At 42.9% G+C, this 13,767-nt stretch overlaps 1 long non-coding RNA gene across 1 annotated transcript; it reads right to left on the reverse strand.

Annotated features, from left to right (window-relative positions):
- Positions 1-1,648: 1,648 nt before the first annotated feature.
- LOC138503186 (uncharacterized) lies at positions 1,649-10,834 on the reverse strand. Its single transcript, XR_011279579.1, has 3 exons — positions 10,775-10,834; positions 5,085-5,214; positions 1,649-2,493 (listed from the first exon to the last, which is right to left on the reverse strand). It is a non-coding gene; the product is annotated as an uncharacterized lncRNA (long non-coding RNA).
- Between the last annotated feature and the right edge of the window lie 2,933 nt (positions 10,835-13,767).

Consider the following 13,767-nt stretch of genomic DNA (forward strand, 5'->3'; position numbering starts at 1 on the left):
AATGAAATGGTGAGCAACATAAATGTTTTGAAAGAACATATCAATTATTGCAACACAAATTACAAATATAATAAGGCCTATAACTTCATTTTACATTAAGTGGTTGTTTACAGGAAATGTTGTGGAAATTGAGTGGTCAGTAGGACACTTTTATACACATAAGACCAGTCAAGTTGTTCAGAAAATACATGGGACTGAATAAACATTACTAAGGGATTTGGGTTCTTGAGCAAAATATCTTTTAAAAATGTAATGCAAATGTTTGGACAGGAAAATTGAGCACTGATTTTCAGGATTCTTTCTGCCTGGGGATTTTCTGGGATCTTTAGTAGCAAATGATGCATTCCTAAGCATACAAGAGCAGCAATACTGTTCCACAGGCATTGATTACTGTGTTGTGAATTTATTCTTCAGGAATGTTATGAAATTTTGCAATTCTGATTCAACAGAGAGTGAACACTATCCTCTTGGGTTAATTTTCCATTGACTCGGGTAGGCACCACAATGACTATTTCTGACAGCCAGAGGTGGAGGGAAGGGGCTGTTTGGTGATGCCTAAGATCGACAAGGAGGCATTGGAAACAATGATTAATTCACAAGAAAATAAGATATTTTCCTAAAACTGTTACAGTTCATAGGTGTGAGGGGTCATAGATGAGAGACGGATACAAAGCTGTAGGGTTCTCAACATTTGCTTTCTTTTAATCTAAAAGAGTGGGATAAAGGTCTATCTGTCCTTATCCTAATGAGAATGTCTCTTCCTATGAAACTAAAACTAAAGCAAATTGACCTTGTGTCCAAACTGTATCTGAAACACACACTAGCATTTACAAAAATGTGCAAGGTAATTGGTTTCTGATTACAATCCAAAATATAATGTGAAAGTTCAAAATAATTAATTCCAATAAGGGCATTGTATTCAGGAGTTGACTCCCTTCATGGACATCATGTCACCAACATGCCAAGGGTCGTGGAAGTTGCATCATAATGCCACGCCCCCTAGAGTGATATCACAGGAAGTGATATCATTTGACCACACCCCATGTGACATCACAGGGAGTGGCATCACATAGCATGGTTTCTAAGTACACTACGAACAATATGGTCATGATAACCCTGTAAATTGATGTACATTTCATACAAGAATGGATCACCATCAATGTTCCCTCTAATTATTTTTCCCTAAGTGCGTGAATGGTTAGCTTTCGTGCACACTTTATTTTCCATGTGCGCAACTGAACAACGAGGTAAGCCACTTTGTGAGCATCCGTACTCAGTGAGTCACCATCTCACAAGAGTTTGGAAGGGTATTTCCCCTTCCCAACGACTGCAATTCTTTACAAATCAGTGTAAAAGGTGCATCTTACACCAATTTTTTCAAACTTATATAGGCTAAAATAAATATTTTATATGCGATTATAAGGACAGCTCAACAACCACTTCAAGACTTCATGATATGGCATAGTACCTACCAAAGGTACTCCAGTGCAGAGAAACAAATGTGTATGCACCAAAATCGATTTGTATACTCAGGATAATCAATATGTGTAGCTGTGGCTATTAGTTTGTTGACACTGCTCGGAGACAATGCAGAAAGTGTTTAATGCCTTTGAAATAAAACACTCATATTTTTTTTACAAAAAACAAATATCGCTCATCACTGATGTGGTTGTCAAATAATTCAGAAAGAAAATGGAATAATGGCAGCTAAAAGGAATGTTTAAGAAAACAAGCCAATTCAAGTTCATATACCACTTTAATGAAGTAATTCAAGGACCAGGAGAACATGCCTCTATTTGTGTAAGAGTGATAATTGCATCAGAATAACTGCATCACAGAATCTGATCAGACTTCCAGGGTCTCTGCTTACTAGCCACTTTGTTGTCCTGTGACTTGTGCAGTATTTACTCAAAACAAGTCATTCATTTTTACTCTCTAAAAACAGGAAAATGTGCCCAACAAAAATGGTAAACCATGCACATATAGGAGCCTTCCCCCTGTTTCTATTCACACCGTTCCAGTGATATTGTTTTGAATCAGTGACCAGCAGAACAGTGGCATAAATAGGAGCTCTAATAATATTATTGCCCGATGTCAAGAAGAATTTTAATGGGAAAGAACATATTTATTAAGCATGAAATATCCCTACTGCCAAAGCTAATTATTTTCTTCCTCCATGAAAAATCATTTGATTCCAAGTATGGAGTAAAATCGTATCATAGCCCTACTTGTAACCCTGAGATAGGAGATGAAAAGACAGGGCACATAATGCAGCTTATAGTTTTGCCCACCCTTCACAACAGCCTAGATAAAATTCAACAAGAGCCTTACTGAGGTTTCTTCAGGAGCCAGTTGAAAAACATCACCTATATTTGCCTTTAAAGTCAATAGTAGCAATGTTCACAGGTACAACAGATTGCATGCCTTCTTCTTTATCTAGGCACCCCTCTTCTGAAATACACGGATATCATTTCAACAAGATGCACGGGAATGCTAGAGGCAATAAAAACAAATGCATGATTATATTGAAAAGCCCTCTGCAAGCTGAGAATAGAAAAAAACAGAAGGTACAATTTCCTAGACTGTTACTAGTGTGTCCTATCCTTTACCAAACAAACACATTTCCTTCACTGTACTGTACTGCCAAAATATCGGATTCGGTTTTTGAAAGTTGCTGATTTGTTCTTCACCACAAAGTTGAGTTCTCCTTTGCCCTTGGAACCATACCCCTCCCCGGCTCATGTTCTAGCCTCCAATAATAGACTGGGTTCTGTAAAAAATGGGGGATTGTAGTAGTAAAACACTAACAGGGATATTTGCATACCCACAGTATTTTGCATATTTAAAGCCTCACCATGACATTATGTGCATTTTAAGAAACTGTCATGAATCTACATATGCACAATTGTATGAAGTGAATACAACATTGTTTGCAACATACCTCACCTTCAAATTGTTGGGTAGGATTATACAAGCGCTCAGTGAAACTGTTTTTGTATACCAGTGAATTACCATATGAGATGTTAAGGTCTATGCCCCATGGCAACTTGAAACTTGAAAAGGATGCAGACTGTGTAAAAAGCATTCTAGTTATCTGAATATCCATTGCCCTAATACTATGTATACATAATGCCAGGCATAGTCCATACCCCTTATTCCTTGCAGATCAAGTAAATGATGTGCAGTGTTGCTCTCCACGTATAATGTTAACAATGATAAAGTAGGAGACTGTGAACATGGCATTTGCCTACTCAAAATCTTTAGAGGGCAAATCAATATTTAATTTTATAATGCATTTGCAAGGGGGCATTAGAAAGTGTGTGTGTGACATATGTACAAAGAATAGGAACGATGTGATGAAGATACACATCCAAGTAGCCTGCTTACATACAGTCAGTATCCGATATTTGAGCTGACCGTTGGGTTACATAGTCTGGGTGACGCTTTTGCTAAGGCACCATGAGTAGCAGAAATTCCTGTTCTTGAATATAATTCATATTATAACAAACAGAAAACAAGTGGATGTAGGTGCATGTCTGGTAACCTTTTGCAGAGCCACAGTAGGCATAGTCATGGTTGTCTGGTAATATCTGAATGTGGCCTGGGACGGACTAGAGTCATAGGTTGTAAGTGTGGTAGAGTCAAGTATAGGAGTCATGAGTGGGGCGGGAAACTTATTTGGTTAATGTTTGCAGGCATATCTTAGCCATATCTTCTGTTTGTGAAGGCACTTTTTCATATTCGTTTTTAACCTCTTGTATGTGTGTTCTGTTTTTTGGATTTTTATGTTTTTCAGGTCACGTTTGCATAGTAGGGCAATTCAAATAGGCTAGATCAGAATATCAAGACTAGTGAGTCCAATTTAGCTTTATTTTATGAGAAAGCAAATATTAGGTATCTGCTGTGCCTTGTGCCTTATTCAATCTTTGTGAATTGGTGGGATTTGTCTGTGAGCGCTGCTAAAATTCTTCTGAGCGGCACCCAGAAGGAAGCTGGGCAAGCGCAAATGCGCACAGCTTAGAGGGAACATTGATCACCATATGTATCATTAATATCAGTGCGTATTGGCCCCTATTACCAAATCACTGTGAATGCAAGCAGACGTCCAAGGCCAAACGATAATGTTTTATTATATAGCACTTATGCTTAAGCACTTCATTTAGAACAACTATACATACAATATCACACTCCCAGGACTACAAATCACAGAATGTAAAACTAAAACCAGGACTGAATTAGTGTCTCCGTACTGAAATGGAGAATGTTGGCATGTAGAGTACAGAACGAGAAATGGCATATTAGGGGAACGCAAATTTTGTAGGTGTTGTCTGGCTATTTGCCCACCCATTGACTGCCCCATGGCCATGCTAATCCATGAGGCCATTCCCACACACTTCCTGTCCCTCCCCGCCCAAAAGAGCTCGTCATGGCAACTCTTTGAGCCTTACCATCAAACGTTACCATCAAAGTGCTTGCCAGTGTTTTCTCAAAGCAGTCTTCTGAGAGTTAATGATTTAATTGGAGTAGTAAACGTCTACTGGTGTAATGAAAAATGTCTTAACACGTGTCCTTCACGAAATTCCTGTTAAAACAAGCATTGGCAAAGCCAACTGTTTGGGCTTGTGTATTAGTCATTTGCCAGGCACTGCTATTAGATGCCTGGGTACTCTCACCATGTTGCACCTGCTACCATCAATGGCCAGGTAATACCACTAGGGCAGTGCCTTTCCCATGCCTACACAAAAGCCCAAACTGTTAGCGTTGCCAATTTGTGTTACCTTCTTGTGGCTCTGGAGTAGATAAATGGAATGGGCGCAAGGTGAAGTTGCTACACAGAGTGCCGGGACAGAGCACCTCTGGCAGGTTTTCCAACGGCTCCCTGTGAGGGTCCTCCAGCCCTTAGGAGGGTATTAAATCTTTTCGGACGTGTTGCTTTTCATGTCAGAACAAGAATGTGTTTGTTTGTGTTTTCATGCCTGTCTCTAAATTACTTTAATCTTGCAATCATTCTTTCCTGTTAACCTGCCTCATTCTTCTGCAACACCCTTCAATGATCACAAGTCTTCAATGATTTTGGCACTTACCCCATTTTCTTCTGAATCAACAAGTTGCCTTCAGTGTTGTGTTTACTGTTTGCAGTTGTTTCATGGACTTCATTACTACTGCACAAAAAAGCCATACGTCTCCTGTTTCCATCTCTTTCAGAACCTAGAGCTGAGTTTAAATTCGGTTTGATTAGTGCATTAGCAAATACTGCTACCTGATCATTTTTCTGTATCTCTTCAAAGTGCTTGTATAGCTCAAGTATAATTATTTTATTTCAGGTACACATCATACCACACAAGGTCTGGAGCAGTTTGGTGTGTTACTAAACCTGATTGCCAACATTGAAAACCTGTTATGCCACTTACGCAGTGCTTCTGCATTGCCATTCTAGTGCTGCAGCCTTACCCAAAATCTGAAAAGGAGAGTACTGGAGTACTCTGCATGCAAACCTGCCTTGTCCATCACACGTTTGAAGGATGGGTGGGTATTATACTCCCATCCAGAAAACCGAGATCAAGACTGCATCTTCCTCCTTGTACTCAGCGACCCTCGGGCCAGGAAGTACCGATCCCCAGGTTCCCACAGGGTGATGAGACGTCACGGTTTTGACAGATCTGTCTATCCCGGAATAGGTGCTCTGTCACCCTCTCTCAAGCCCAAACTCTGCAACTTTCTGTGATGCATGTATATAATATTTATTTTTACAGAGCAGATGAGGCAAGTGAGTTGGTAAATGCACCGTGCAATGAAGCGCTTAATCGAATAACAGTGACGGGAACCTCTGACAATACATTATCATGAAGACATTGCTGGACTTGCATGTCTTGTGAATTATAAATGATACATTTGCAACAAGAGTAAGCGTAGTCCAAGGTAACAGTGTGAATTTCCAGATATTCACATGGCACCACAATCAGCTAACATTGGGTGGACTGGGAACCAAAAGAGGCCCTGGAAATAATGTTCACAGTGGTCCCATATAATACATTTTCAACAAGCCTCACCCCTTTCCCTATGAGAACATTAGAAAATAAAATAGGTTGTCACACAAGAGAGGACCAGGGTTCAGAGGCCTACTGGGAAAATCTCCAGAGTTCCCTACAGGCCAGTGCCACCCCTGTCGGCTAATGCTCTTGAGCAGCGAACAAAGTGAAAGGGGATGAAGCAATGTGCCCAGGGGCACACGGATGCCGAGAGTTGAGCCCAGGACTTTCACATCTGACCCACTGCACAGCAGTGAGTAACTTAAATACACTCTCGAGTTAACACATCTTCGCACACCGGGTCAGGGTGGGTTTATGCAGAGAGTGCAGGGTCCCTGGCATGTACGACAGTGCAATTCCCATCTGCACCCCCTCCCCCTTTCCTGTGTCACCCCACAATGGGATATTGATGGACCCCATGACAAGTTAATTAATAAGAAAACATATGCATGGGGACAGATTGCAGGCGATGATGTCGCTCGAAGGAGCTATCAATCGGCCACCTGTTTATCTCGTGGCCTGTCCTGCATACTGGTAATAAAGTTACACATACAAAGTTGATCAACAAGGAACACAGAGAGCAGGACAAACAGCGACACAAATCAATGCAACCAGGGACACAGATCACCACAAGCAGGAACACCAGAGTAACACAGGTGCATGCGGGCCGGGCAAGGAGTGAGTACTGCCTGGGTGGCTGCGGCCCTGCAGGCTGCTGGCAGGCGCAGCGGCCCGTGACCAAACGGCAGCACTGCACACATGACGAGGAGGACCCACCACCCAGCACTAAGAACACACTCACCAGTCCCCGACCTGCCCTGTCAGTCTTAGTGGGCGGCCGGTGGCGCGGCTCTGCAGGCTGCAGCACACATGACGAGGAGGACTGGAACCACCATCCCCACACTAGACTCTCCTGGACCTACTCACTCACTCGCCGTATTACTTACCGTGTTTTGGAGCTTGGATGCTCATCGGCAGGCATGCGCAGGGAGAACCAGTGAACCACACGACACACATGCTGCTGTGTGAGGCGAGGCAAAATTGTGGAACCAAGCACACGTGGCACCGTGCTTGGAAGCTGTGGCCATGCCCCCTCTAATTTTCACCCCCCCCCCAGAGGTTACAAGAGATTGACAGGCATTGCCAGCCAATCAACAGAGGTCACTCAAGCGACCTCTGGCAACCCCTGACGTCGTCTTTGGTAAAGGGAAATGTCTCATCCATAGAATATTGTGGTCAGAATAGCAACACTTTTTTCAGGATGGCAAAACCAAATGTCTCCTTCATAAAACACTTTTCTCAGGATGGCAAAACCAAATGTTTCTCATAAAATTGTTCCTTTCCTGGTCTACCTCCCTGCTAGGAATTTCTCAATTTCTTTACCTAAAAAATTCTAGATATCCTAGTTTACTCTCCGGCCAGGAAGATCTCCTTTTTGACTCCTATAGATCTCCTGGTATATTCTCCTGCCAGGTATCCCGTTCCAAAAAGGATCACTCCCTGATACTCTTCAGGTATTTCTGCAATCTTCCCACCACTTTAGGTTTCACACAATCATATTTCTTCAATAGCACAACTTGTTGACGTCAGTGGTTACTTGCACCAATTTCCCCCATGCAGATATTTCATATGAGGGTTGGTTCAAGCTCTGTCTGTCAACCTTTCTTTCAATCTCTTTTGACTCTTGGCAACGCTTGTCCCAGATTTCCCCCAACTGACATCTCATGTCAGGAGAACTGCACAGTTCTTGCATCCTTATTTCTCTTACAATGGGCCTCATTACGAGTCCAGCGGTAACCGAGGCGGTAAAACTGCCTGGTTACCGCCGGACTCGTATTACCATTCCGCCTCCGTGATTCCCGGAATTACCGGGGCATTACAACCCCGGTTTTCCGGGAATCACAGAGGTGGAATGGTGTAAATCCCCATTCCCATTGAGTCCCATTCCATGGGACTCAATGGGAATGGGGATCATGGAAACACCGGCAGCATCTCGTAATGCTGCCGGTGTTTCCTCGTCCGCCTGCAGGCGGGCGGTGTTAAACCCGCTAGGTCAAACCTGGCGGGAACATCACCTACCGCCTGCAGGAGTCGGGATCAGGCGGTCCGGAAACAACGGTGGCGGCGGGTTTAACGCCACCGTTATTTCCGGACCGCCTGACCTGTAATGAGGCCCAATGTCTTTTGGTTTATGGTAATGTGGTTTCCAGGTTTCCCCCAACTAACATCTCATGTCAGGAGAATTGCACCATATTTGCCTCTGTATTTCTCTCCCAAAGACTTTTGGCTTATGGCAATGCTGGTTCCAGGTTCCCCAAACTGACATCTCATGTCAGGAGAACTGTACCATATTTGCCTTCTCTTTATAAGTCTATTCATTCGATATTCAAAGGTATTCTTCAAATACTCTTTAATGTCTCTTCACATCCCAGTGCCCCTTTCTCTCGCAGGCTGACTCACTGGTAAACCGTGCTGTTGCTGCAAGCGTCTTTCGAGGGGCTGGCTTCCCTGTCTGAACAGTTACGTTTGGTTCTCGCGGCAGCGTTTGCTCCCTTCTCCACCATGTCCTCTCCTCTTCGCACCCCGCTACGCACCGTTCACCTTCTCGTTACCAGAGATTCTCCTCTCTGGTCTAGAACACTGCAAACCTGCTACAGGTAGCCATTCACTGCTCTCCCAGCGGCTGATCTGCTATGAACTGACTCTGTCACCGGTCTTGCTTCCTGCTACGTGTACTCTGCAGCTTCTCTCCTCTTCTTTGATCCTCCTGCTGCTGGTAACCTTCAGTTTTAAATGTCCTGCACAGTTCATTCAATTTTAGACAACTAGAATGCACTTCACGCTTAACCTCCCCATTGACTCCTTGTTTTTCTTCTTCGTCTCAGTACCCCAGTCATTACGGGAATTGGGGTCCAAATATGTTTTAGCTTTTCAAGGTGATATTGTCTTATATACTTGTTGGAATATAGATTATCAGAGCTTCAGAAGATCACTTCACTGGGGCTTTGGAGGTTACCTCCTACAAATTCTTTTGACATCTAATGGAAAATAGTGCATTTTAAAACTCCTGAGGCCTGTTACACTGGTGAAAATGTGGTTAGGAATAAAAATATTTTTCTGAAGGATTTGAAGCCTCTTTTCTCTGCCCAAAAGGAATTTTTACACAAAAACTAGTGACAATCATTGGTCAAAACATTGAGCATTTGATCACCACTTCATATAGGAGTGTGGTGGTGTTAACTAAGTATTTGGATTGATTAATTGGCTTGTTAATTGAAATTTATTAACATTAACTTAATTGGATTTGAATATAAGCCACATTGATTATGAGATATGTGGCATGCCATTTATCTTATCTGCCCGTTATCCACATGTCAAATGGGTAGAGTATCAAACGAATAATATACCGAGTATCTACCCTTCAACGCCTAAGAGAAGATCCAGTCCGGAGTCTTCTTCCCTTGAGCCTGGTGGGGATAACCAGCTCATCTTCCACAGCCAGAGGATCCTCTTCCTTGGTCGAAATCGCTGCACACTGCTGTAGTGGTCCGGATAGCCATTTGAAGAGCCTCTCCTGTTTTTAAGGAGCGCACCTTTTATCCGTTGTCGCTGCTGCCGGCTTCATCCCTGTATGGTACTGACCCCCTTCAGATGTCTTTCACAACGAAGCTCCAGGAACCGTGGGTCTGCGGGAAACTAACAGGAACAACTGCCAGGACACCAGCTGCACCATTGGAATAAGGTACTGTGTTCTGCTTGAGGAAACTGGGTGAACCCCTTTTCTTCATCTCCAAGGCTTGCCCTTGTCTTCCCTCCTTCTTATAGCTTTTGCTTCCGAACATTGACAATATCGAAGTACTTTTGGCTACGTTGAATCGTGAACTGTCGGACTGTGTGATCTTCGGCAACAGGCCTCCGGTGTCACTTGACCCTGGCTCCGGCCCTTTGACTTTTGAACTCCTGTCTCTGAGTGTTTCTCGGTTCTGTCTGCCTAACCAAAATATTGCCTGTGATTTTTGCCTCCAACTCCCTCTGGTTATCTCAGGTGCTAAGTGTGTTTTACCCCAGTAGCATTTCATGTCACGGATACGCGTTTATTTAGTAGACCGAACTGTCAAAAAAAAAAATTGCAATCGTATTCGCGGTAACGTGTTTTGTTCGTAACACTGGTTCATTCAAACACATGGTACTTACCTTGAGACATACTGTACAAAGTGAATTGGTTGGTTGTAGTATATTTAACGTGTGGTTTTTGTTTAAGTTTAATAGAAGTGTGTGTTTATAATGAATGGTTTAAAAATAAATGTACTTATATTTTTATACCTGAAACCTTGAGTCAGTGTTTGCTTGAGTCACAGTAATTGTGGTCCCTTTGTGTAATCTCTGCTACTGCTCATATACTCTTGAGATAAGCCTGGCTGCTCCGCCACTGCTACCACTCTGACAAAGCGGTACAGGCTTGTACCAAAGGTATTGCCACCTGTAGTCTTAATTGTGTGTAGTGGTCCCTAAGGGCACTGCACAGGATTCTGCCTAACAGTTACCCTCAACGATGTTGCATGAACATGACTGAGCATTGACGAAATATACGTCTTCTCGTTAGTTCTGAACGGTAAATGTACACTGGGACGAAAAATATATTCCCCTGCAACAACAATACGAGCACGGTATAAGTCTAACCTCAAGAATCCCTTTAAAACAGAAAAAAGTTCCAGGAAGATGAAATGCAAAAGCCCCTAACTTACTTGAATACTACTGCTCCCAAGTCCCTGGCTTGAATGCCAACTGACGTAGAACGCACTGCGTGAAGCCAGTGTGGCTGATATGAAGCCCGTCTAAGATCGTAAACGTACTGTTGTCATGTGACAACGGCCAGAATCACGTGGCTACACGTGACATGCCGCGCTAATGTTGAAATCAGTAAATAAGAAAGAAAAGATCAGTCTCGTGTCTGTTATGAAGTGCAGATTCACACGACCGCCTGCGTGGCTAAACGTGGCATGCTGCTCCAACATGCAGGTCAATATATCAGTAAAGGAAAATACATCTTGCGTCTGTAATGCAAGTTACTAATTAGTGTATAAATAAACAACTGTCTACATTGTGCATTTGAAGAATGCTGCTAACAATAGTGCAGTGCCTGATCAACTGTCCATGTGAACAAAATACAAAAGAAAGTCCTAATTATTGTAAATGATGAATTTCCAGATGTCCAAAAACCACACCTTCTACATAACCATGCATCCAACCACTTGTTACAAGTCACCTGGATGGGTTATCCTTGTAATGTGATTGTGTGATAATGCATGTGTTGTGCTGCATTGGGGATGTGCATCCACCCTGTTTGTTACCTGCTAATATTACCCAAACAGAACCATTGGTTAAATAAACACACTAGAATGGCCTGACACAGGGAACCCTCTGTTGCTGAAACACCAGTTATACACCACAATAAGACGATCAAAACGTCACCAAGGTGTCCGTTGGTGAGTAGAAACCAAACCTATTATTTCTATAAAAAGAAATTTAATTAATGGTCCTGATTTAACCCAAGTGAGGTACACCTGAATTTGCAGATCATGCGTGCTTCAAGCTGTTGTAAGTATAGCTGGTGGTCTCCTCCTCTGGCGTTCAAACGTGCCTGCTGCAATCCCACCAAACGTATGTCCTTGAAACTGTCCATTTGATGAGTTGTTTGCAAATGTACAGCAAGTGGCAGTCTAGGATCCTGACTGTTTAGGTTGTTAAGATGTTCTCGTATGCATACTCGAAGCTCTCATATTGTGCTCCCAACATAAACCCAATTGCAAACACATACTATTGCGTAAATAATATATTTGGACTTGCAGTTGATATGATCTCGTATCTTAAAAAAACAAGGCCTGATGGCATATGAAGTCAGTCACTGGTGACATTGCATACTGGCAGAAATTGCAACACCCAAATTTGTGGAAACCATTTGGGGGACCCCTAAACCACTGTATATGGGAACCTCCTACTGGTTTTGGTTCAAGGAAAGAGAGCCTCAATTAGTTTTTTTAAAGTCTTGTTGCTAGTAAACACAACTTTTGGTCTGTGTAATGTATGGAATAAGATCAGGGTCAAGCTTAAGCAAATGTCAGTGTTTGTTCAATAGTCTGCTTAATAACCCACTGTCCTGCAAATATTTGGTAATAACAAAATCTTATCTGTATGTTGGTCTTTCTTGGGTATTGAAGGTTCCAAAAGAGATTCCCTACAACGGGAATTAGTTTTATGCAACGCTTTATTGATGCAATGTGACGGGTACCCTTGTTCCCTAAACCTGTCCCATATAATCATAAAGTAAGAAGTCCCCAGCATCACGAGGGGAAGAGCAGAGGAACAATAGCCAGATTGAATTTTCTTTGTTGCGCTATTGCCATGAAACATGGATGGAATTTTATATGGATCTCATTGTGTGGGAACAATATTCGATTTGCTTGTCTATTTTGATGCTGGTTTTTGCTTTAGAATGACAATAATTTCACATTATTTCTCAATACCTGATGTGTATGATTCACATGTGGATACACCATTGTTTTTCCACAAACCACTGAAATTCAATCTTGCTCTTGTTCCTCTGCTCTTCCCCTCGTGATGCGGGGGACTTCTTACTTTATGATTATATGAGGGCTTGTTTTACACAATATGAACATTTTACGTTCTTCAGCAATCCACTTTGTTGTACTTGATATATGGGCCTAGCCTTGAGAAGGACCCAAGAGGGTCGAAACACGTGTTGGCTACCAAGAGAGCCGCGCATATGATTTTCACATGTTGTATTAAATAACCAGCCCAAGAGGAGCATTAACTGTTTCTTATGGTTGTGATTTTTGGATTTCTTATATACTTCTGGGGCAGTATGTGATCCAGTGCAAGTATTTTTACTCGCATCATTTATTAACATTGCTTTCCATGTTTAAGTGTCAGCGCACACCTCATACAAAGTCCTCCCTCAAAAATCGTATAAAAATAAGCCAGCTGGAACCACGCATTGGCCAACAGCAGGCTCATTGGCCAACATTCTCCCACAGCTATACTGTGACTGAGGTCTCATCCCTTCAGCACCTCCTTCTAGGTCTCCACACCATGATCCAGAGCAACTGGCGAGCAACCATTTAGGGTGCTGCAAGCAATATGTTGCTCCCGAACTACAGGTTGGGGATGATTGGTCTACAGACACCAAAAAGGCTGCCACTCAACCTGATACTGAGCTGGCAGACTGTTTACCTGTCTTTTCCGATGAAGAGGTGGTTCTGGAGCAGATCCCATCAAGCACCAAGCTAGACATGCCTCCTCCTAGAGCAACCCCTGCTCACATGCTTCCTCATCAGGCAATTCCACCACCAAGGTTGGTGTCTCCATCAGCACCTAGAGACGTTTCTTCAGACATCCGAGCCACTCTCAAAGCTGAGCTTCACCACAGTTTGCCAGACCCTGCAGTGCTGCAGATGTCTCAGCCAAGCATAAGTAGAACTACAGTGCTGCAGAGGCAACAGCCAGACATAAGTGGGACAGCTGCTCCCCATTGCCATTTGAAGGTTCATCGCCTTTGGATGCCAGTTGAGATGTCGGAAGAGGATGCTTCAGGCAACCAGGCCTCCATCCACACAACAGACACAGGGACAGATGAATTTTATGACATCATCCCGGCAGACGGCGAACAAGATGAGATCCCTCTCAGGGACTCTTTGACAGACAAAATTGGCTCTTTTCA

Source organism: Ambystoma mexicanum, chromosome 11 (assembly GCF_040938575.1).
Source record: "Ambystoma mexicanum isolate Mex_15411 chromosome 11, UKY_AmexF1_1, whole genome shotgun sequence".
NCBI classification, from domain to species: Eukaryota; Metazoa; Chordata; class Amphibia; order Caudata; family Ambystomatidae; genus Ambystoma; species Ambystoma mexicanum.